Source organism: Agelaius tricolor, unplaced genomic scaffold, assembly GCF_023055355.1.
Source record: "Agelaius tricolor isolate 1412-34295 unplaced genomic scaffold, bAgeTri1.0.p SCAF_25, whole genome shotgun sequence".
NCBI lineage: Eukaryota > Metazoa > Chordata > Aves > Passeriformes > Icteridae > Agelaius > Agelaius tricolor.
Window position 1 is genome coordinate 296,903 of NW_027269285.1, and position 22,596 is coordinate 319,498.

Here is a 22,596-nt window from a genome sequence, read left to right on the forward strand (position 1 = left end):
TGGGGCTGGGGCACCACCCTGGGCACTGCCATGGCTCAGGTCACAGCGTGACCCTGCCCTCATTTCACTGGGACACCCGGCTTGGCTTCAGTTTGTCCTCTGACACTCTTAGGGCACAGAGGGGGACTCACAGAAAAGGGGGAAATCCCACTCAGAATTCGTTCCCATTGCTGACAGAGTGTCTCACAGGGGAGACTGACTGTGCATCCCTGTCACTTCTCCAGGGTCTGGGTCCTGCTCACAGCTGGTACCACTGTGGCCTTCAGAACCAAGCTCACTCTCCTGCCAGCTGGGAGTGCTTGAGAAATGTTCCAAATGCATTTGGTACTGCACTGCATAGTGCCACCCGTCCTGGAGACCAAATTAACCCACAGCTGAGAAAATGGAAAACCAGGAATTTCAGTGTTTAATAGCTTCAAATCCTTTACCACTTAATTCCCATTTATAGCATAAATACTGAAGAAAATCAAGGTATTTTAAGAGGAAAAACAGATCCTAATTTCTGTCGATGTCTTGTTCTCACCTTACAGGAAGAAAGGTCCATTCAGAGGCTGGGTTTGGCTCGGGAGGCACCACTCTGCAATGAGAGGCTCCAGCTCTTCCCACAGGTGTGATAATTCACAGTTTAAATAAGTTTTTTCCTGTCCTGAAGGTAAAATACAACACAGAAACTGCCATGAGCAGTTTCTTTGGTTTGTGGTTGCAGCATGGCCTTTTCTGCCCTTTGGACATATGCCATGAATGCTTTAATCCTGGCAAGGGTTTTATCTTAAACAGATACAATGAAGGATCTGAGAAGTAGGTCAGGGGACATTAGAGGCTGTTTGATTCATTGAATTGTGTGCATAGCATGGCTTTCAAGCCTGAAATGTCATTACTTGGATGCAATGAAGCTGCTGTTTTGTTTTAGAAAATAGTCAAATGGATGGTTAGTAGGAGAAAGGAGAGAGAAAGGACTGGATTTCTGGGGACCAAACCCGATTTCAAGCAGGAAACCACCACCCCAAGCAGGTGCTTGAGCTTTGTGGTGGCAGCAGGGACCAGCAGCACCCCAAAGGTGCAGGGTGAGGCTCTGGGGTGGCGATGGGGTTACAGACTTGGGAACAGGAGAGCTGCAGCTGTCTCCTCTGCTAGCAAAACAGTGCTTGGGGGACACTCCTGAGATCCTTTCCAAAGTATGACTAATATTTTTTTTCCCCTCACAGTGCTTTACCACCCTGTGTGTGTCCAGGGTGCAGAGTTTTCATTTCTTTTAATGGTTCTCAAGAAATTATTGAGAAATAAAAATGCATTTCAAAGGTATCTTCAAGGCTTTCTGTGGTTCGGATGGTTTCCTTATATCCACAGTGCATATGCTATTTTTCAAAGCTCTACTGGTCCCCAAATGATTGTAATGGCATATTGACTGGCTTTACTGGGGCCTTGAGAGTTTAGGAAGGAAAAAAGTAACTTAGCAAGGGAAAACCCTTTAAATATTTTTAAAGTTCATCTAATCTGTCTGTAGTTTTGGTATTTCCAAACCAGACACTGTCATCAAGGTTAACAGCACTTTCCTGTTCTGGGAATGTTGCAGCCGCCAGTTGACTGGAGCTCCTTGATGCCTTAAGAAAAAAACCCCACCCATCTCACAGGGCTGGTGCACCCCTCAAACTGCTGAAATCACTGCCAGGAGCGAGAGCTTGGCCTCACAACACTTCCCTGCAATTGCTGGAGAGCCTGGGATCCTGAAATGTCCACATAACAGCATTAATACAAGATGGATATAGCTCCATACCCTGGATCTGCTTAACCTGATAAATAGTTTCAGTTAATGGACAGCAAAAGGAATGATGCTCAGTAAATTTGATTTTATGAGCCTTTCACTTATTTGCTGTGCCCATTAGGTCGGAAGTTAGGTAATGGTGAGTGTCCATTAGTGCATTAGCTCAGTGATGAGGGAGCTGAGTTGGAAAAAAAAAATGGTGGAAAACCCCCTGAAGCCAGGTGTATTGATTAAACCTTTGTTCGTTGGTGGTGGCTGGGGTGGACACTGAGCTGGAGAGGCATCGGAGTTTGGTTCAGGTGGGAGGAACAGCAACCCCTGAATCCCCTTCCTGCTCCCACAGCATTTGGTCCTTGTTTCTCCTGCCGTGGGGAGCCTGAGGAGCCACAGGGGCTGTGGGGCAGGGGTTGGGCTGCTCATGTGCTCCTGTCCCTGGAAGGTCTCTGTGCAGTGCGGGTGTGATGGGCAGGCTGGGGCTGCTCCTTCCAGTCACAAATACATGACCCAGCTCGTAACAACCACAATAACCATTTCACTGATAACCCTTTCTTTTACTCACTTCCTTTGGAATTTTTTTCTCTGCCCAGGCAAATTAGTTTTTAAAATCTCTTTTCCCAATTTCTTCGTTACCCTGGGATTATTTACACAGCCCACAAAAAGCTGTTTACTCTTCTGGGTAATTCAATGAACATTCTCTTGCTTTGAATTAATATGCAGTGTTGTTCCAAGTGCTGGCAATTTAGTGGTAATTGGAACATCTCCTTAGCCTGGAAAAAACATCCAGCCTCCCAAGTTAGTTTTCACAAGTGGCATTAATGCAGCAAGAGAGCCAAATTCCCTTGTTTATGTGCTAGAAAGGAAATATGGGGCTTGTTAGCAATTACAAGGTAAATTTTCTTTCCCTCACCTCCTGATGGTGCTTCCTCTGTAGCTGTGAGGGCTGTTCAGGTGACTGGGGTCTGTGTGCCACCACTGCCAGGGCTGGGTGAGTCCCTGCTGTGGTGATTAAGCAGTTTGCCCATGATGTGTTACAGGTGCTGGAAAAGAGTTTGGTGGGTAAAAGGGGTTTGCAGCAGTGTGTGGAGGAGCAGGCCACAAAGAACCTTTTCAGCAGCAGTTTGATCTCACCTGGATGCACATCAGAGGTATGTGTTGAAGCTATTTGTGAACCAGGTGAGCCCTGCAGAGAGCTTTGCCTGCAGGATTTGGTAGGGATGTCTGTAATTGCAGCAGCCCTGGCTCAGCTGGGGATTGAGCTCCCTCAATAACAGCATCAGCCCTCAGCAGGCATTTCCATTTCAATCTGCTGGGTGCACTCTGACCACAGACAGGCCATGGCTGTGATAGAGACCTGTCTGTGGAGCTAACAGAACCTGATTGACAGAAAATGAAATCTGTTTGCTCTGCTCTGTTGTCTGCTCGCTTCCCTAATTTGGTTCTGCTTACAAGGGCTGCTTAGGATGCTAACCCTTCTCCAGGGCTTTCCCCAGCAATGGAAACAGCTTTGTTAGGGACTGAAGGCGGGGAAAGAGACAATGAGTTGCATTTGTTTGACACAGTTTTGAGGTCCCAGTGGGAGCACTTTGAATCTGTGCAATCCAAAGTGAGGGTTCTGTGCCTTTCAGAGCCTTTTTCTTAAGCTTTTCACCCCATGTATAACCTCCTGCCTAGGTAGGACATGGGGCTCAGCCAGAAGGGAAGACAAAATGTTCTGGGGTTAGTTAAACTCCCAGGTAGGGTTTGCTGCTGGATGTGGCTGTGAGAGCAGCTCCCCTGTGGGATGACAAGTCTCAGAGCAGCAGCCTCTCCCTCCAACGGCCTCTCCTGCTCTCAAGACATTCTTTCTCTCATCACATTTACTGTAGAACTGGTAAACTAATGATGAAAATATTTTTGTTGATTTTTATGCTTTGCTTTTGACCTGTGAAAATGTGTTTACAGCAGGATTTGCGTTAACACCCTGAGAATAAACAAGTGTGAATATGGCACTGATCATGCTAGCACAAAAATTAATGTTGCATATGCAACATTAAATACCACTAAAGAATTTAATTTAATTAGGGAATCAGGCCTTATGGAAGCCAGCAAGCTGACAGCCCAGAGAGCTGAAATCTTCTGGCCGTGGCACGAGCTGAGCACACAGGAGCTCACTGGGAGATGCTGCATGGGGCACACCTGGCCCTGCTGGCAGGGGGACAGAGCAGGGTCCACGTGCTGCCAGCCCTGTCCTCCTCTGCATGAGCAGGGGCTGCAGTTACAGAAAGGGACCCAGTCTGGGACAATATTCAACTTTACAAATGCTCTGGGTGGAAATAGCTTCCAGTCACTAGAATTGGCCTGGGGGCAATGTAAACCCACAATCTAGAGAATAAACCCTTCATAACCAATTAGAAGGCTCTTGAGCTAACAAGTACACTCCAGACTCCCTGACACCTGCTCATCGAGGCAGCAGAGCTCAGGGGCTGCCAAGGAGGTGTCCTCCATCCCCTCCTGCCCTTCACAGCCTCTGCAAGCCCCCAGGGGTTCGTGGCCCTGTCTGCAGCCCCTGTGCTGCCGTGGCACCGGCTCTCCTGCGGTGTGGTCCCTGCCACAGCTGGCATCTCTGCTCTGGGCCTCAGCCCTGGAGAAGGTGTGGCTTGTGGGCAGTCCCCACACAGCTCACATGAGGAGGGATGTCTTCCTCCCACCCAGCACGGTCCTTGCCCCCCGAGACTGCATTCACAAAGGGTGATTAATGCAGTCTTTGGGAGAGCACATTGACTGAGACATCCTATTTACAGAGAGCTTCCTAGTGGTGTCCTCAGGAGAACAGGGAGCCAGACAGCATAGTATGTGTTGTTAGTAATGTAAAAGGACACTGTTATTTGTATTGCATCACTGAACTCCATTATATCTTTTATTCTCCTTGTTTCCAGGACAAATGCAGTTCCCTGTGAAGCCATCACCAATTGGCACCCACTGGCAGGTCAGCAGTGCAGGTTTTATGCCACGAAGGAAGCAGGCTGCTCTGAATCCCAGCAGTACCTGGCTTACAGTGCTACTGACTCAGCATGAGCCACCTCCTCAGCTCCCACAGCTGCCCTGGTCCTCCCTGGCCACCCTGGGCACTGCCAGCAAAGCCACCTGAGCTGGCAAGGATGGGAATGCCCAGGGACGGGGCCATTGGCAGGACCTTACCCTCAGGCCAAGGTCTTTTTCCTCTGCCAGTTCTCAGTGGAGCTTTCCCTGCTCATCCCCTTGCCTGCTTGTTGCTAGAGCTTGTCACAAGCATGGGGGGGTCTCTGTTGGTCACTTGGTCCCTGTCCCCCCCTCCCAGAGCAGGTCCTGGCTGTGGGGCCATCCCTGGGGCAGGGCTGGGACCACCTCACACGCATTCCCTGCAGGTCTCAGGTCCCTTGGCAGAGCTCTGCAAGCAGCTGCTTCCCTCTCTCTCTGCATTAAGATTAATGTTTGAACAGCAGGCATCCCATCCATCTCTCTGGGAGGCTTCCTCCAAACAAATAGCAGGAGGAGGTGGCATCTATTTGGGAATGACAGGGCTTCAATCTATTTATTCCACAGGTAACTGCTCTCTCCTGAAATGTCAGATTGACTCTTCATCTTCCACGGGCTGGGTGTGAGCGCGTGTGGCGGGTACAGCCCGCCTCCCTTCATCTGCAAGGAAAAAGAGTCACTGAGATTGATTGCACAATTGAATATGCAGCATGGTAAACAGTTATTTGGAAATTATTGTTTGTGTTTAATTATGACATACAGAAGTTTAACAGTCATAAATTTTTCATTGGAGTTGGAATGCAAATGTAAGCTTTAACATGCATCAAGGAAAGACACAAATCAGCACTTCCCACAGTACCTCACAGCTCTGGGGCCATGAGCACACTGCTCTTGGGCATCCCCCTCCTCAGAATGGTGGGCCAGAGCTGTCAGTGAGCTGGAGTGGCTTAGAAACCCGAGATTACTTATTTCTGCTTGGTTTGCTCTCTGCATAAAGTCCTTAAGGCAGAGCAGAGGCTTCAGGGCTTCCCTGCCCCTTGCACTTTTGGGGTGCAGCCAGGGTGGGGAAGGGCCTGTGGGTGCCACCTCCATCCTGGCAAAATAGGAAAACTTTCTGGTTTCATGAAAGTGTCTTTTCAGCACTTTTGCTGCTGGCAACAATTCTTTCCAACAATTATCAGATTCATTTTCCCCATCTTTTCTCTCTTTTTATTCCTTTCTTATCTCTTTCTTCTCCTTCCCCCAGCACATGCACACGGACACATGCTGTAGCTCTTGGCAATTGAAGAAAATGAAAAATAAGATATGTAGAGGGAAAAAAGTTTAACAGCAAGACAAGATATGCTAGAAAAGAGGGTGGTAATAAAGGAATCTAATTAAAATGGAAAATTTCTGTGGGAAAAGGAAGCAGTGTTGGGGGAGGCAGAGGTAGAATATTGTTTCTATCCAGCCTGCTCTTTTGGGGGAAGGAGCAGCATTTCCCAGCTGATTAAAAACTGGCATGATAATGACAGTTGAGTATTTTTCTGTCTTTGTATTTCTGAAGCAAATCTCTCGTGGGACAAAACACATCACTCAGTGAGTTGCATAACGTTTAATTCTGTATTAGGCAAAGAACAAACTGTGTCTATGTTGTACAGTTCACACGTGAGCAGAAAGGTGAGCTCACGTTTTCTGAGCAGCCACTTGTGCCTCCAGAGACAACAGGTTTGGGGAGGTTTTTAGGGAGAGACAGGAGTCCAGAGGGTCTTGTGACTGTTTCAGGGGTTAGCAAATGGGGTATGGAGAGCTCAAAATAGATGTGCAGAGAGGGCTGACCTGTAGCTGAAGGATGTGTTTGAGCAGTGCTGACCTCGTCATCAAAGCTTGAGATGAAATATCTCCCCAGACGAGTTCTGTTTATGATGTTCTCAAGCTATTTTAACAACAATACTGCAGCCAGTGGAGCTGTGATTTACTCCACAATGGCAGAGGTGTCCTCGGTGCCCCTGCAGGGTGGCCACCCTCGGCAGGGGGAGAGCAAGGGTCACAGCGCTGGGGACAGGGCCTGCAGCCAGTTAGGACTGAGCTGTGGCAATAAGGGACTCACTTCTTCAACACAGAGTGGCCCAGACACATCGCAGTGGGGCAGGGGCGTGCTGACAAGGTGGATAAATGGCACTGGGCTGTTCGTATTTCTGCATATTGTGACTCTGCGTAGCTGTCAAATGTCCCATGGCTCATCTCACTGATTTAGGCATTTCTTTGTTCCTTGACTGATAAGGGTGACAGGGGAATCTGTGGCCCTTGGGACACAATGAATCAGTTCTGGGAAAACAAATGCTCCAAAGAGGAAACTGTCTGTGGGAAGTGGGGTGGGAGTGCTAAACCAGAGATGTGGCAGTGGGAATGGCTTTCCTGGGCTTTGCCTTAAGATTATTCCTTGCTGTCTGTCACTTCTTGGTCCTCTTCCCATGTTCTGGTTTGAAGGACACCTTTGAAATGAGGGATGAGTCATAATGAGAAAATAAACGCAAATTAATCAAAGATGACACTAGAAATTATGTGAAACATAATTTCTTTGGCATAGTGTTCCAACGTGGGGGGGTCTGTGTGTGTGTGTACACAGGCACACAAACATGAGCCATCACCATTCATCATTACAGTGCTCACAAAAGGCTTTACAAATATGAACACTAACAGCTCCCACACAGAGGTGTGGGTGACCTTCACTTGGGGCTCTGGAGCTGGATTCAGAAGCCATTGGTTTGTTTGCTGTCTGTCAATTCTCCTTTGTGCTTTCAATCATGAGTGGCAGCAGCAGTGACAGCAATTCCGCAGTGAGCAGCAGGGCCTGAGGACCAGGAGGGTGATGGTGAGAGACACCTGAGGTGGGCTGGGTGAAAAGGGGTAAGGGAGGAGTAATGTGGGACTCAGGCTGTATCACTGCAGTGGAAGGGAAATGCTGTTAAAGAATTGGGTGTGGTTCTAAAACGCCAGACTGGGGGTATTTAATCTTGGAATGCAATTCCATTCCTGTAAAATCTTTCACTGGCATGATGCTGGCTGTGGAGGTGAGCACCAGAGACCTTCCACCCACAACTTTGCAGAATTCAGTCAGCTTGTGAGTGAGCAGTGATGCATGAATAACCAAGAGACAATGTGTGTCCTTTCATGAGCGTTCATGCTAGATCTGTCCTGAGAGGAAAGCAATGTTTGGGTCAAAGGACAGGGCAGCAGGAACCTTAAATCCCACGGGAAATAAAAATGAAAGAAGCACTGAGGCTGAGAACTTCCCCAGTCAGAGGTGGTGTATCACAGTTGTTCTCTGTTATAAACACCACCTTGAGCTCTTGCAGGTCCAGTAAAGAGAAAAGTAAAATGAAAACATTGTAATGGGTTAGAAAATGGTAAACGAGACAGCTCCATTCAGCGTCAGTCTGCGATGTGTCAGAACTGGCAAAATGTTTCACTGTGCCAGTTATTAAAAATGAAGAAATTGCGCACAAGGTGAGGTGTGATGATGATTGATTGTGTGCTCAGAGCTCGCCGGGTCAGCCTGAGCCAGGGCATTGCCCACTCAGTGACACGGCAGGAGCCGCAGCCATCGCCACCACGCTCAGAACTGTTTTCACTACTCCGCTAAAATAAATACCTCAGTTCTGCCAAAACATATTAAAGGTAACATGAGTCACCACTAAGGCAAACGGAAAGAAAATTCCCTTGAAGGAAGTGAGCACAAACATAACTAAAAGCAGTAGATTAAAGATTGAAATATAAACTGCAGATGACAGACAAACTTCAGCTTTTTCTTGGTGGTTTTCCAGAGGAAAAGCATTTATCGTGTCTTTTTCATTGTGCACTCTGCCTTCCTCTTGCAGCATCTCACACTGCCCTCACAGCCTGAGCCCTGAGAGCTCTGAGCCTTTATTTGCCAAAACTCCATCCCCATGTCCTGCTGGATGTGATTATACCCACACCCCTATAAAATGTGCGTATGTTTCTAGAACAGTTATGCACTTTTTTTTTTCTTTTTGTTTGGGTGCACATATGCCATAGGGCGGGCAGTTAATGGGCTGCCCTCTGCAGTCAGAGAGCTGCAGGGTGTGCACACGTGGACCTTTGCTGCCAGGGTCACCGGCAGCGGTGGCACTGCCGCCTCCTGCCAGCCCCGCGTGTCCCGCTCGTCTGTGCCACCCTGCCAGAGGAGCCCTGCGTGCTGAGTCACTGCTTCCTGGGTAAATATCAGGGTAAAAAGACATGACATTTTCTGGGCCGTTCTTCTGTATTAATAAGATTCCAACTACAGGGTGACCTTTTCACAAAGGATTTGTAAATGCCAAAAGCTGCATAAAAATCTCTCTTTCTCAGGCAAACAGAGGCATCATAACTTTGCATTTATTTCTTAAATGGTGTTTTCCTGTCTTTTCCTCTTTGATCATCTCTTTCCCCTGAATGGATGTAGTGACAGCTGTACCTCCAATAACAGCTGTGAAAGGGAATGAGAGAAAATCAGTGATTGAATCACTGCCTGCTCGGGGGATCATTCTGCTCAAGAGGCTGGATGAATGAAAACAAACAGGACAGGGATGATGCCCCAGCAGGGAGGGATCAGCCCCTGCAGGAGAGGGACCACAGAGCTTGGGCATGGGGGAATGCTGGGTGCCACTCTCAGTTTGTGTAAGGAGAGCTGACACTGTTTCTTGCCACTGAACCGCATTCACACACAGAGAGCAGGAAAATCAGCTCAAACCAACCACACGAGGCTTTTATGTTACATTGCATTTACGGTATCTGATTTATCAAATAAATGCTGCCTTTGCAGCAGGCTTTACACCCTCTTTGGGTGTATTTCCAAACATAGGAAAATAATAACAGCCAAACAAAAACCCAACAGAACAAAAGGCTTATAACTTTGCCAATGGAAAGCTGAGGCTTCATCCAAGAGCAGGGCACTGGTATACACCACCACCACCCCCCTGCATTGTGTCAGAAGGCCCCAGGGCACGGACCTTGCCTGACCTCTTTGGTCAGACTTTGAGTGAGCTTAGAGTCGCCCTGAAAATCACTGCATTGCCTTAATTATTACATTGTGTAAGGAAACTCTTGTACCTTTTTGTTTCACCTTCATGGTTACCTTTTTCCTTTGTCCTCTTTCTGCATTTCTCATGTCTTTTCATGACTAACTAACATAATTTAATTCTTTCTCCTTTTTGCAAGAGTCCAGAGCCTGCATTTGTCACTGGCAACTGTTCAGCTTTTCCTAAACTGCAGCTTAAAAAGGAAAAATTGAGGCTGGATCTGAGTCAAATGCAAGTTTCATATTTTAATGTTTTATCACCTCAAAATATCATCCTGCTTTTAATTTCCTGAGTGATTCTTGTGCCCAGCTCAGCAAATGCTAATATACTCCCCCTGATTCCCACTCTGGTTCCTCCCAGGTTTTCTCCTTTTCCCTCCCATTTCCATGAGAAGTGTATGATCAAAAGGAGCAACAAACTGTAGGTGGATTCCTAAGGTGTCACCTCAAATATTGAGGGTTGATACGAGAGCAGGAAATATGTCCCAAATTGAATGGGAATATATGCCAGGAAAACATGAAATCAGCAAAAACTTTTCCCTCGTGTACTGGTGAATTACCTGGAATTCTGCATATCAGTTGCCTGAACTCTAGACCAGGTTCTTCAGTCGAGCCAGGACAAACCTTCCCCTGATGACTCCTTCTGTGGTGTTATCCTTAGAACTTTTGCATCAGAGTCCAGATTTCCCTTCAGCAGCACACAGCATTACTTCTTGTTCTGCTGCTCTGACTAATGAGAGTAATTGGTCTCTGTCCTCTTCATAATGTCCCTCTAAGTATTTGTAAAGAGTTATCATGGCTCCCTCCAGTCCTCTTTTCCCTTCACATAAAGATTCTCAATTCATTTTAATTCGTCCTCCCTGACCCTCCCTCCCACTCCCACTTTATATATCAAATGATGGAACCCAATTACCTTGCAGACATGCCACGCTGGGAGGAGAGAATGGAGGAGGGACGGCAGAGCGCACTGGAAAGGCAGCTGAGGGCTCTGCAGTGCCCAGCAGCCTCCCCTGGGTGTGAGCCCCTGCCCAGGCTCAGCAGCTCTGCAGCGCTCCCCGTCCCGCTCAGGTGCCGCTACAGCACAGCTGGGAACTGCTGGGCACTCTGTGCCATGCCAGGACATGCAGCACCAAGGGGTGCAGAAACGCAAGCAGACGCCCAGATTCCCCTCCTGCTCTCTGTAACGTTAAGATGAGGTTAATTTGGATTAGCAAAATGGAAATGTCAAGCTTCATTTATATTCTGGCACCCAGTGTTAATTACCTTTCCCTTTTTTTAGTAACCATTCTTGTGTTCTGTTTCCTCACTTAAAACTGATAATAACCTGTCCATCTATGTAACCACTCTGCTGACACAAATCATGATGGATATGGAAAGAAATAAAATGAAAATCTAATGAGACATTGCTCAGAATGAGACAAAAAAATTGAACCATGTTCTTTAATCATCAATGTGCAAAGCCAACCAGAATGAATTTGTTTCAAGGAGGCCTCATTTCTATTTAAATGTAAATACACGGAAATGTTTTAAGAACCACAGAAAACTATGGATTTTGAACAAAAGGCTAAGTATTAGCCTTGTAATCCTGGCCAAAAAAGGCCCACACCAACCAACAAACAAATTCAATGCCCTGGTGCTGTGCAAAAAGGCCAATGGCTTCTCTTGCTTAGATTTCCCAGAGGGTAAAGCAAAACTCCTTAGACATAAGGTCACCGAAAACTTTAATCACTCATTTGCTCTGCAGGACAAAGACTCATCAAATTGCCAGCATCATCATAAATACTGGTAGAAAAAGCCTAACTCTGACCTGATGCTCTTATAAATAAGAACATCATTGCATAAAGTCAATAAGAGGTCACGAGCATTTTGAAAGGTTCAGTCCTCTAACCTTCCTCCTTCCTTCCCCCTCCCTGTTATCATCTCTTCCCCCATTTGTGTTTGAAGCTGCATTTCCAATCACATCCAGTGCAGAGTGAGATACACTGCCTGGCTGTACTGCACTGCCGTGGTCCAGGTGTTCAGAGCATATTCTAAACACTGTGATCCTGAAGGAAGCTCTGTAAGAGTGAGTAAATTTAAAGTAATAAAGCAAATCTTTGAGAACGAAGGGGGTCTTTGTTTACCTTCTAAACAGAGGTTTCAGAAGATACTCAGACCTCATCCCTCTTCTTTGGGCGTAAAGAAATTTAAAAAATTAAAAACTCATTAAGAAAAGGAAACCAGACTCCCAGTCCTGTGCTCAGAAAATAAGGCTTAAATAAGCATCAGATGTTGTGGAAACCCACAGTGAGATATTGTGTAAGTGGTGTGAGGAGGGTGAGACTGGATGTCTGTTCCTTATGCTTGCTGCAATGGGAAGGGGTGCCCCTGAAGTCCCCAGGCACTGTGTAATTAAATGGTGAGATGTGTGACAGCCAGAAGGATAAATGGGTTCAAAAAGAGATTTAATTAATTCAGAGGAGAAACCTATCTGTGGCTATTCAGGCCCTTGTTCCCAACACAACTCGTGGCCCAGGAAGTCTGTAATCTGCTAATTACTAGAAACGGAGAGCCTGATTTGTAGGCACAGATCTGGCCAGTTTCTGCTGGAGACAGGGCGCTGGCTGGGTGGTTTGAGGTGCTCCAGTGTAACAGGACTTTTGCTTGGGCCGGGTAAAATCTCCCCAGAGCCTCGTGGTGCCCTCCCCGTCCCTGCTCCCCCAGGCTCTGAGCCTGTCCTGCCTCAGCCCTGCCCCTGCAGGATCTGTGGCACACCCAGCTGGGCTCCAGAAGATCCCAGCATTATTTTGGGTTTCCATTTCATGTTCATCTGCCCTTTAGGTTTTTAAGGGATTGTTTTTCCCTTTGTGTTTCTTCAATTATTTGGATGATATTTTATCACTGCAGTCAAGTAATTGCACTGGCACAATATGAACATTAACATTTGCAGTGTGAGTTGAGAAAAAACACCATCTTTAAGCCTCCACAGCAAAAATGCTCCTCAGCAACAAATGAAGGTGCCACAGCCCAAGCTTGCCTGCAGCAGAAATCCCTGCTTCTCCTCCAGGACTTTGAACTTGAACCTCCACCACCAATACCACTAACAAACAGCAAAGTCAAACACTTTTTTCTCAACAGACACCCAGTCCTTGTGATTTCAGATGTGATTTTGTTTCCTGATTTTATCTGCATGAGCAGTTTGAATGGTTTTATAATTTGCCTGTGCTTCCATTTTATCACATCTGCCTCCCATCTGTTATTTTTATGGTTTGCATTCCCATTCTCCTCTCCTAATGCCAGCAGCTTGACTGTAAAGCTGGTGGCACATCCTAGAAACTTATCACCTCTCTCAAAAAAACATGTCTTGTGCAGGATGGCAAGAGAACCACTTGGAGAAGGATGGGTGGATCTGTTATTAATGATTTTCTTTAGCAAGAGCCCACAAAACCACTGTACTTGGTGCAGGTGCATGTTCTCTTCTCACTGCACCTTGCAAAAGTCCCACTGAATGAACAGAAACCAAATGTAAACAAAACCTTAGTGATTCAGGGGTGTTTATCTGTTATATCCCACTGCACTGGGAGCAAAACAGGAACAGAGTGAGCATTCCAGGGCTCCAAGCTCTTCCCCAAGGCTTATCCCAAAAGACAGGGATGTTCCATGAGCTGCCCAGGGCTACAGAAGGGAGGGGGAAATTAAAAACCAGCCTCTGGACCCCCAGGCTGAGCAGTGCCCTGTCACACTCAGAAGATAAATAAGTAATTTGGTCACTGTATCATGACAGCAATCCTCCTCCTGAGCACTGCAGTGCATCCCGGGGCAGGGGTCCTGCCACAAAACATCTTTGAATCAAAGTCAGTTCATGGCAGCTCTCACAGCCCTGGCTCTGGTCTGCAGAGCCCACAGAAGAAATGTGAAAGGGGCTGCAGGACTTGTGCATTGATGCCAGCTTGGCATCAGGTGGAAGAGCCATAACATGCAAAATAAATACAGAATTTCCCTAATGTTGTCTCCAATACTCAATGCTCAACCTCCTATAAACAACAGATGAGTCCTGCACGCGCCACAGGTTTGGGCCAGTTAAAATTTTCACTTATTTGTGGCAACACAGACTTCTTCTTCTTTTATAATTTTCCAAGCACATGTATAATTGGCTCTGGCCTGCTACCAAGAGGTTTATTAGAGCGGCAAGGGATGAAACTAATGATTGTTAAGAAGATCTAATCCAAGGATACTGAGTTGTTGATTACACATTTATGGCTGCTAACCAGCAGCTCTCGAATAAGGGCCTGTGGATTTGTTTACCTTGCCAAGGCACCAAGATGTAGCCAGTCACTAAAATTCAGAGGTTGAGGCAGAAATCAATACAGAGCTGCTGAACACCCTCCTGTGCAGCTGGGAGAGACTAATTGCTGATGAACCTATGAGTCCAATAAAAATGTGCATAATTTAAATTATATTAAAACCATAAGCTGCTAAAACATCAATATTTAAACACCATCCCACTATCCCCTGCAGTGTCACCAGGGATCTTACAGGAAGAACAGATATTGCTGAACATTAAAGCGACAAAGGCGAAAGAATTGCCTGAAATATTTCTTTCACCAAATTTCTGACATGGATTTGAATAAAAGTGCCTCACGGAAAAATGTGGCCCCTGGTGTTCTTCCTCCTGGTGCTAAGAACAGGTGCTGCAGCTGCAGCTGCAGGAGGATGTTCACTGAGGGCTGACCTTCCACAGCAAGGTCCATTCCCGGTCTGTTGACCATCCTGGCACTACTCAATCCAGAGCTCCCCTGCTGAGAATAATGCATTTATCACCACGATTCTACCTGTCCGTGCTCTACAAGGTGTGCACGTGGCAAACCTCCATCGTTTTCTCAGACACTCTGGGATACATACCATGAAATTTAACAAGGTGTGTCCTTTACAGGGCTGTAACATCGCAGCTGTGTGCACTAATTAGATAACACTCATTATTGTTCGTTCAATTTGCATTTGCAGAGGCGGTGCCAGCCTGGCTGCCGGCCCTGATTGATTGCTCCCACTTTGCATTCATTAGGAAGGTGGCCTCAGCACAGTGGTTTTACAGCGTGTTTGCTACCACTTAACTGGATGTGCCAGTCAAATGCCTTGAACTGTGGCTCTTGATTAACAATATTTTGCAAATGCAGTGCAGGCTGTTTGAGCAACCTGACAGGCAGTGGTGGGGCTGGGAGAGCACTGCTCCCACTCGCTGCAGAGCCCTCACCTTCCTGCAGAAACACCACTGTGACACAAGGGCTGGTGACAGCTCACCTGTACATCAGGGCCACCAGTGTCCACTGCCCATCTCCTCCACTCAGACGTGACTGTCAGAGGGTTTGGCTTTGTCAGACAATACTGAGCCCATGAAACTGGGACTCGTGCAGGTCTCAGTGACCTCTGAGATTTCTCCTTCATGTTCCCTCACAGCTGCAGAGCAGGGTTTGCTCTGGTCCATCCCATCTCCCCCTCCACTCCAGGCATCACCTCGGGGATCAGTGGAGCCAGGGACTCATCTCTTGCCTGGGTTTCTGTAGCAGCAAAGAACAGCCTGGAAGCACCCATTGCCCCAGCCCAGGGAGCTCCAGACCCTCTGGTCCCAGAGCCCCTGCCCTCCTGTCCTGCCCAGCTCAGCCCTTTGCCACCAGTCACGTAGATGCCAAAAGGAGGATGCTGGGCTGGCAGGGAGCCTCCTCTCAGCACATCCATGACATGGGACAGCTGCTTCCCTGCCAGAGCAAGGGCACTACATGGCAAGGCGATGCCATTGAGTGCTGGACTGATTTTGGGGGATTTTTCCTCACGCTCAGTGTTGCTAGGCTGCTGACACAAGGCAGCTCCACAGCCAGTGTGTTCAGCAGATGAACTGTCACTCCAGCTCCTTCCAGGGTGAAACACTGTCACTTTTCCCTTTTGCATATGCAGCACGCACTGGGGAGTTCAGGTCTGTGCACAACAGATTTATTCATCAGTAATCGTTTCATTTCTGCAAAGGAAATATGTTCCACTGCTCCTGCAGCTGACAGGCTCTGGCATCAGTTGGAGGCTGAGGATCCAAAAGGAGGCAGAATATGTTTATGGGATGAACCACAGCTGTTTGCAGTATTCCCCTGCCCTAGCAATTATTTTAATAGAAAGAATTCCTGGAGGGTTATTTGGCTTCACATGGTGCACGTCATGTTCACAGTCACTGGTTCAGGTATCAGGCGAGAGAACCTCTGAAGACAGTTCTGCTCCTGTAAAGCATTTTTTAAAAAAGGCAGCAGGTTGAATGCTGCAGCCTGCTCACACACCAGAAAATACTTGCTCCCATGGGTAGCACAAGAAATGATAGGAAAACTGGTACATTTACATAATCTGCATTATCATAAAGTTGTTTATCAGCATGGCTGAGCTGCCCAGCACTCCCAGGGTATGAGAAGAAATGCTGCCCAATGCAGCCAATGCTGTCTAACCTAGAGACACAGAAAAGGTGAGCAAGACACATTCCTGCAGAAAACATGAATCCTCTGGCTCCACACATTTTTCCTTGAGGGAGAAGAGGTGGGACCTCCCCAGCCTGTTCATGGTGCAGTGGTTTCCATGGCTGCCTTTTCTGCCCCTGGGGAGCAGTTCCTGCAGGAGAAGTCATCTCTGGCCAGGCTGGCTGCAGGAGTACAAAAGGGAGTACCTGCTCCAGTGCTGTATTTCCACCATAAACTGGAGTCCATTTAAAATTCAGCAGCATCGTGTGAATGTGCTACTGCTTTGCCTCAGAAATAATCAGTCAAGACAGTCCTCAGACACTGCTGCTCATTAAATAAAACACCCGGAGTCCTCCCTGAAGGGGAAGGTTCCTCAGGGACTGGCAATATTTTAGCCTGCTTACCATCTGAGGGCTTTAAAATACTTCAGAAGCATTAATTAAGTCTCAGGACATGCCTGTGAGATGGGAGATTAGCATTTACTCAGCAGTGAGCAGCACTGGGGCTGCAGGCTGGGGATGCTCTGGGACTGTGGAAGTTTGGATCCGGTGCTGTGAATCCCAGAGCATTCCTGGCGCCAGCACAAGGGAGAGTTCCCAGGCTGCAGCTCCTGCCCTGGCCCTCTCTGGGGAGGAAGGGGAGTTCCCAGGTGGGGATGCTCTGCTCCTGCAGCTCCTGTGCCAGCTCGGGGCCCTGCCAGCCTGGCAGCACCCGCGCCCTTCGCTGAGAGCATCTCACACAGACGCTGCCATTTGGTTCAGGTGGCTTAATGAGAAAGTAAATAAATCCCTTCCTGGGTTTTTATGTTCAAACCAGCTGTCCAGAACATGAGATATCTGAATTCCTTACAGCTTTAGAATGTTAGACTCTGTTTTCTCTCTGAAAATGCCCATTTTTCAGTGCACAGGAGAGCTCTCGCTGTTCATCCCACCAACAGGACTTTAGTCACACACTTATGAAAGTACAAGTGGAAGCCAAATGCTTTAATAGTTCTGTGGAAATAGATATAAGAGAGGAAAGCACGAATAAATAAAATCTGCCAAGTGATGCTTCAGAAAGTTGTCCAGAAAAAAAAAAAAAAAGAAAGAAAGAAAAACTGAACAAATATCCTGTAACTCAAAGGAGAAACAGGTAAGGGTTTGTGTCACCAAACAGTGCTGTTCACACACAGAAATGCCATTTCTTACCTGGAGATTTAGATGAGAAGCTCAGTGATTTTTATCAGTGCCTTTAGTTTCTCTGCAGAGAATATGAGCACACTGCTACTGGCAGAACATCCATAATGGGGGAGGTAAACACTTCCAAAGCGTTAATTCTCTCAGCACTGTGAGATCCAACATGTGCATCATCACTGTACGTCAGCAAGGGATAATGTGAGCAGGCACCACGGTCTAAAATACAGCCATGCAATCTGCTTCTGAGAGAGGTTTCCATGTGGGAACAGACAATGTTTCAGCAGTTTCCCATAACAACACCACGGCCCAACACAGCTCCTGGCTGCTGGAATCTGCCTTTGTCACAAACAGCTTTGCAATAAATGCCCCTGGTGTGGATGAGCACAGCCCTATGGCCAAGCACTCAGTAGCCATGGGAAGGGAAAAGGCAAAGGCAAATGGGAAAATCAAAGTCATTGAACCACCACAAACCATGCAAACTCACCCTGAGCAGCACTGGAGGCAGCTTTCCCTGACTTCCCGGGGCAGACCTGCGCTCTGGAGGTCCCAATCATTTAGGCCTTCTGAATACTTAATTCCCCCTTTAATTGCTTCAGTCCCTTACTGCATTTCCTTCATCCCAGAAGGAGGTTAAAGAAGGCAAAATTATCTCCTGGACCATCCTCTGGACACAGAACCTAGGCTTCTGTTTGGGCTCATATTGTGATCTCTGACTCTCTAACAAGAGCTGTTAAAGAAGAGATTGAGCAATCTGTGTCTCTATCTGCCTTCCATATGTTTATCCAGGACACTACTAGATCTGGACAAATGATTATGCACAAATATTCCTTAGATTATTTTTTTAGTCCTGACCATTTTCTCACTTCTTTTACATGGGGTTTTCACTTCTGTGACTTTATTCTACCAGCTCTGTTTAGTATCAAAGTATTCACTGAAGCAGCAAATTATACATGATTATTGGAGATTACTCACTGAGAGTGAAGTGATAAATGAATAATTAATTCTCATTATTAGCACTGTCTCCCTGTTGCCTGAGGCCTCTGTGAAATCAGGACCCCATTGCTTTAGGGACTGTGCTAGCAAACAGGGACAGGCAGTTCCTGTTCCCAAAGGGCTCAGCCTGGAGCAGTGGCACAGCTCAGGGGAAGGGTGGAGAGCTGGGCTGGGCTGGGGCAGCCTTCCAAAGCCTCGTGGGCTCTGCACTGAAGAAATGCCCAGAGGTTGCCCCATTTCTCTGTGTGGTGGGTTGAAGGATGCTGCCCCTCCGCTGCTGAGCTCATCACCCCTCACTCACAAACACCAGGGACAGCTCTTGATGCCCTCTCACTCACCAGCACCTCTCACAGCACCACTGATTTTTCTGTGACCTCGTTATTTCTTTGGCCTGTTCTGCTCTTTGGCTTGGAGGGTTTTTGAGCCTCAGCTCCACCTTCTAAGTCAGGAAGGTGAAACAGGTGCAGAAGCTGCTAGGGAGAAGGCAGGAGGAGCAAAAACCCCACGGGGGAAGAGTTTCCTCCCTCTGCCAGGGCTGCCGTCTGCAGACAGTGACCAGTATGAGGTATGACTGTGGAATCCCCCAGAGCACACACAAATAAAACAGGGAGCAGGCTGTAAAATATGTTGGAGCTGGAAAATGAATGATCTCTGACAACTATTTAAAAGCAATCCAGTAATGTGAACAATCAGAAATGAAGAAAAATCAATACACTTTTCATGGCACTGAAATGGAAAATAAGTGGGATTTTACTCTGGTAAAATCCATGCAAACAAAACCCAACAAATTAATTCTACTTGTCAATGAATGTGGTCATGTCTTCAGCAGCTGCAGCACCTCCCAGAGTGCTGTCTTCAGCCCCAGCACTGTGCAAGTGATGTAGCAGAAATCCCCACTGGACTCAGTGGTACATGACAGAGAATTACGAACCATTGTGTGTTATTCCCAACACATTCAATTTGTTTAACAAATAATTCCTCTAGGAAGACTTCAGGGAAAGCAAACAGACAACAGAGCACAGCAGGCACAGCCCAGTCCCTGCTCCTGCACACAAAATTCAGACAAAGCACCAGAGTAAAGCAAAGCATCACCGTCCCTGTCAGACATTAGAGGCACGACTGGAGTGGCCAAAGTGGCCGTTTCTACACTCCAAATTGCAGCCAGGTTCTGACCTCAGGTAGCAGAGGGGAATGGCCTTGAGGGTACAGGGAGAAGCTCCTGTAGCAGTCAGGAGGTGTGGGGGCCCCTCCCAGAAAGAGCTTGATGGGAACTGGGAGAGGGAAGGACCCAAGGGAGATGGATCAGTGCGTGGAGTGAGGACTGCAGAGCTCCAGAGAGCCACACAATTTCTCCTGCAGGTCTCAGTGCCAGGCATGCACAGAGGCAGATCTATCAGTTTTCCTTTCAAAACTTTCCTCTCCTACCGGACACAAGAAATAGAGCCAGAAACAGCACGGAAATTCAAGACCATGGCACTGGCTGTAAGAGAACTGCCAGATGTGCAGCTTCTGAGCCTTGGCCAGACCTGTGTTTGGCACTATAAAGTTCACAGCTATTCAGCAGCCTTCCCTCTGCATCCCAGCAGCAAAGGTTGTGGCTGACTCCGCCTAAGGTGGGACTTGAGGTAACACAGGAAGAATTTCTAGCAGGCCTAACTCGTTTCTTCTCGTTGGGACCACCATTCTTTAAGCTTGTTGCATTTGGCAAAGTTGTAAAGGAAACATTAGTAGGACTATGAACACGAACGTGCCTTTTGCAGCTGAGCCTCTCCCGGCAGCAGCTGCTCCATCCCTGAGCAGGAGCTGCTGTGAGACGTGAATTTGAGCTCTCCTGCAGCGCCTCCAACATCCCAAAGAAAGAAACGTTTTTCCCATTTAGTCAGCGTTAAGCTCTAAGCTCCTACGAGTACAATTATTTATTCCCAGGTTACCTCCAGAGCCGGCGCTCCGCGGTCCGGGCGGAGCTGACACAGCCCCAGCCCCGAGTCCCTCCAGCCCCTGGCGCAGCTCCTGCCCATGGGGAGCTGGGATGGGCTGGGATGGGCTGGGATGGGCTGGGAGGGCCCTTCATCCTGCCCATGGGGAGCTGGGATGAGCTGGGATGGGCTGGGATGGGCTGGGAGGGCCCTTCATCCTGCCCATGGGGAGCTGGAGAGGGGACAGCGCTGCTCAGCTCTCGGTCTCAGGGACGTCTCTCGCCATCCTGGGCGTTCGGGCTCTGACAATTCCCATCAGAGCCCAGCTCATCTGTGGGGCTCAGACATTCCAAATGTGTTCTGTGGTAGCTGTGCTGGTCACCTGGGAATTAACCCTCAGCAAGAGGCAGGACCGGACCCCACTCGTGAGAGGGGGAGCACTTGGGCTCCCAGCTGTTCTGGCAGGTGCTACCCAGACACGACCCTGTTGGTAGAGTCAAGCAGATGATGACATCTCATTCCTGTATTTCCAGTGCCACCTTCTGTACAGAAGGGGAAACTCTGAGTTCAGCAGCTCCGAGGAATGAAACTGGAAAATTCTTCCCCCACCCACGTGGAAAAACTCAGTCACTATTGAAATTAAACACTGAAGGATTTACATTTTCAGTAGCTCAACAGCACACTGAGTTGTGTGCTAGAGACACCCACAGGTGCCAAAACCTTCTAATTTTACAAAGAAAGTACATCAGCCTCACTTTGTGTTTGTCATAAATTTGTGCAGTTTCTGGGATGGGATGTAATGGGTGAGAGAAATAAACATCCACTATTATAAAAAAAAGTAAAGCATAAGTCTGGCTATAAATATCAAAACCACATGCCAAATAAATTCATGGGGCCATGATTAAAGTATGTGATCAGGAATAGTTGTTTTTCTTTCCTTTGTCATCCTGAGCCCTTCCCAGAGGTTTTCAGCCCGGGACTGCTGTGGGGCTGCAGTGTCCTGGCTGTGCCATGGAACACACCCCTTATCTTTGGGGACCACGCTGCATCCAGCCACACAAAGGCCTGCAGGAAGCATCCAGCTTCTTTATATGGTATCAAGAGTTTGCAAGCATTAAAAAAAAACCCAAAACAAAAACAAGTTGGATTTTCTTGTCCCTAATTTCAATTTCAAATATTAAGAACAAACCTGGTTTTTATCAGTTGGTGCCCTGCTTGGTTGAGCCGCCCAGAACCATTGTCAAAGCTGGATCCAGAGCAGCAGCTCAAGGCCAGACTGGATCAGGCTTTGAGCACCTGAGCCTCGTGGATGTCCCTGCCCTTATCAGGGGTGAGTAGGTGATCTTTAAACTTCCCTCCTACCCCTAAGCATTCTGTGATTTCATTCGTCCTTCTACTTGCTTACAGTGCCTAGAAAATTACTTGATTGCTTGACTAATTACATTCAGGAGGTTTTCCACTAAGCACTATTCAGCATGATTATCTGGTACCTCCAGACTTTCATTAAAGAGACAGACAAGGTCTTATCATCTTTCCTAACAGCTGCCCCATGCTGCCCTGCCAGATCTGATAAGCTCTCAAGATTATTTGGAACAGCCTTAGAACATCCAACCACTTTTAATTGGGGTCAGTGTCTTTATGTCTGCGGATGCTCCTGTCCCTGAGGGATCAAACCCCTCCCCTGTGACCAGGACAGGCAGTCTGTGGCACCGTGGGCATCCCTAGGACACAGAGAAGGTGCTCAGGCAGTGAAATCCTCCTCCCGTGACTCTGCACCTCCGCCAGGGCCGCCCTGGGCAGCACCACCGTGTCCCCAGCCCTGGCTCTGGGCACAGCTGCCATTTGCTGCCAGAATCACTCGGGGACGCTGCTCTGAAGGCTGTGCAGAGCTGGAACCGAGTGAATGAAACACACAAACTCCTCTGAAACCTGGATTTGGGTTCTTGTTTCCACAACACTTGCAGTTTGTTTAAAAGCGAGTGAAGCAATTCTGGCTGAGCAGCCTGTTTTGAGCTTGTTTTCCAGTTGTCTGCTGTATTTGAGTCTCCCTCCCACCAAACTTAGGAGTTCAGATTCTGTGGGAAACTTTCCAAATTCTGGCTGGAATACTCAGCCATTAATTCCCAACTTACCCATCTGCCAGGTCTAGAAAACATTTCTTTAAATCCTTAAAAACATATGTCTAAACTGCTTGTTTATCTGTCAACATTGTCTCACACTATTTAATTTT

The 22,596-nt window shown here is 47.6% G+C and overlaps 2 long non-coding RNA genes across 15 annotated transcripts in view; one reads left to right on the forward strand and one right to left on the reverse strand.

Moving 5' to 3' along the window:
• Nucleotides 1-11,918, forward strand: part of LOC139599885 (uncharacterized) — a 134,379-nt gene extending 122,461 nt beyond the window's left edge. For 10 of the 14 annotated variants that reach the window (XR_011682331.1, XR_011682339.1, XR_011682333.1 and 7 more), the window contains 4 exons: nt 531-608; nt 1,574-2,907; nt 4,678-4,727; nt 5,324-11,918. This is a non-coding gene — a long non-coding RNA (uncharacterized lncRNA). Of the gene's footprint in view, nt 1-530; nt 609-1,524; nt 2,908-4,677; nt 4,728-5,323 lie in introns of all 14 variants that reach the window. The other 4 variants (XR_011682334.1, XR_011682337.1, XR_011682336.1 and 1 more) reach the window with 3 other exon arrangements.
• LOC139599886 (uncharacterized) lies at nt 4,626-18,586 on the reverse strand. Its single transcript, XR_011682340.1, has 2 exons — nt 17,470-18,586; nt 4,626-5,416 (listed from the first exon to the last, which is right to left on the reverse strand). It is a non-coding gene; the product is annotated as an uncharacterized lncRNA (long non-coding RNA).
• Nucleotides 18,587-22,596: the final 4,010 nt, after the last annotated feature.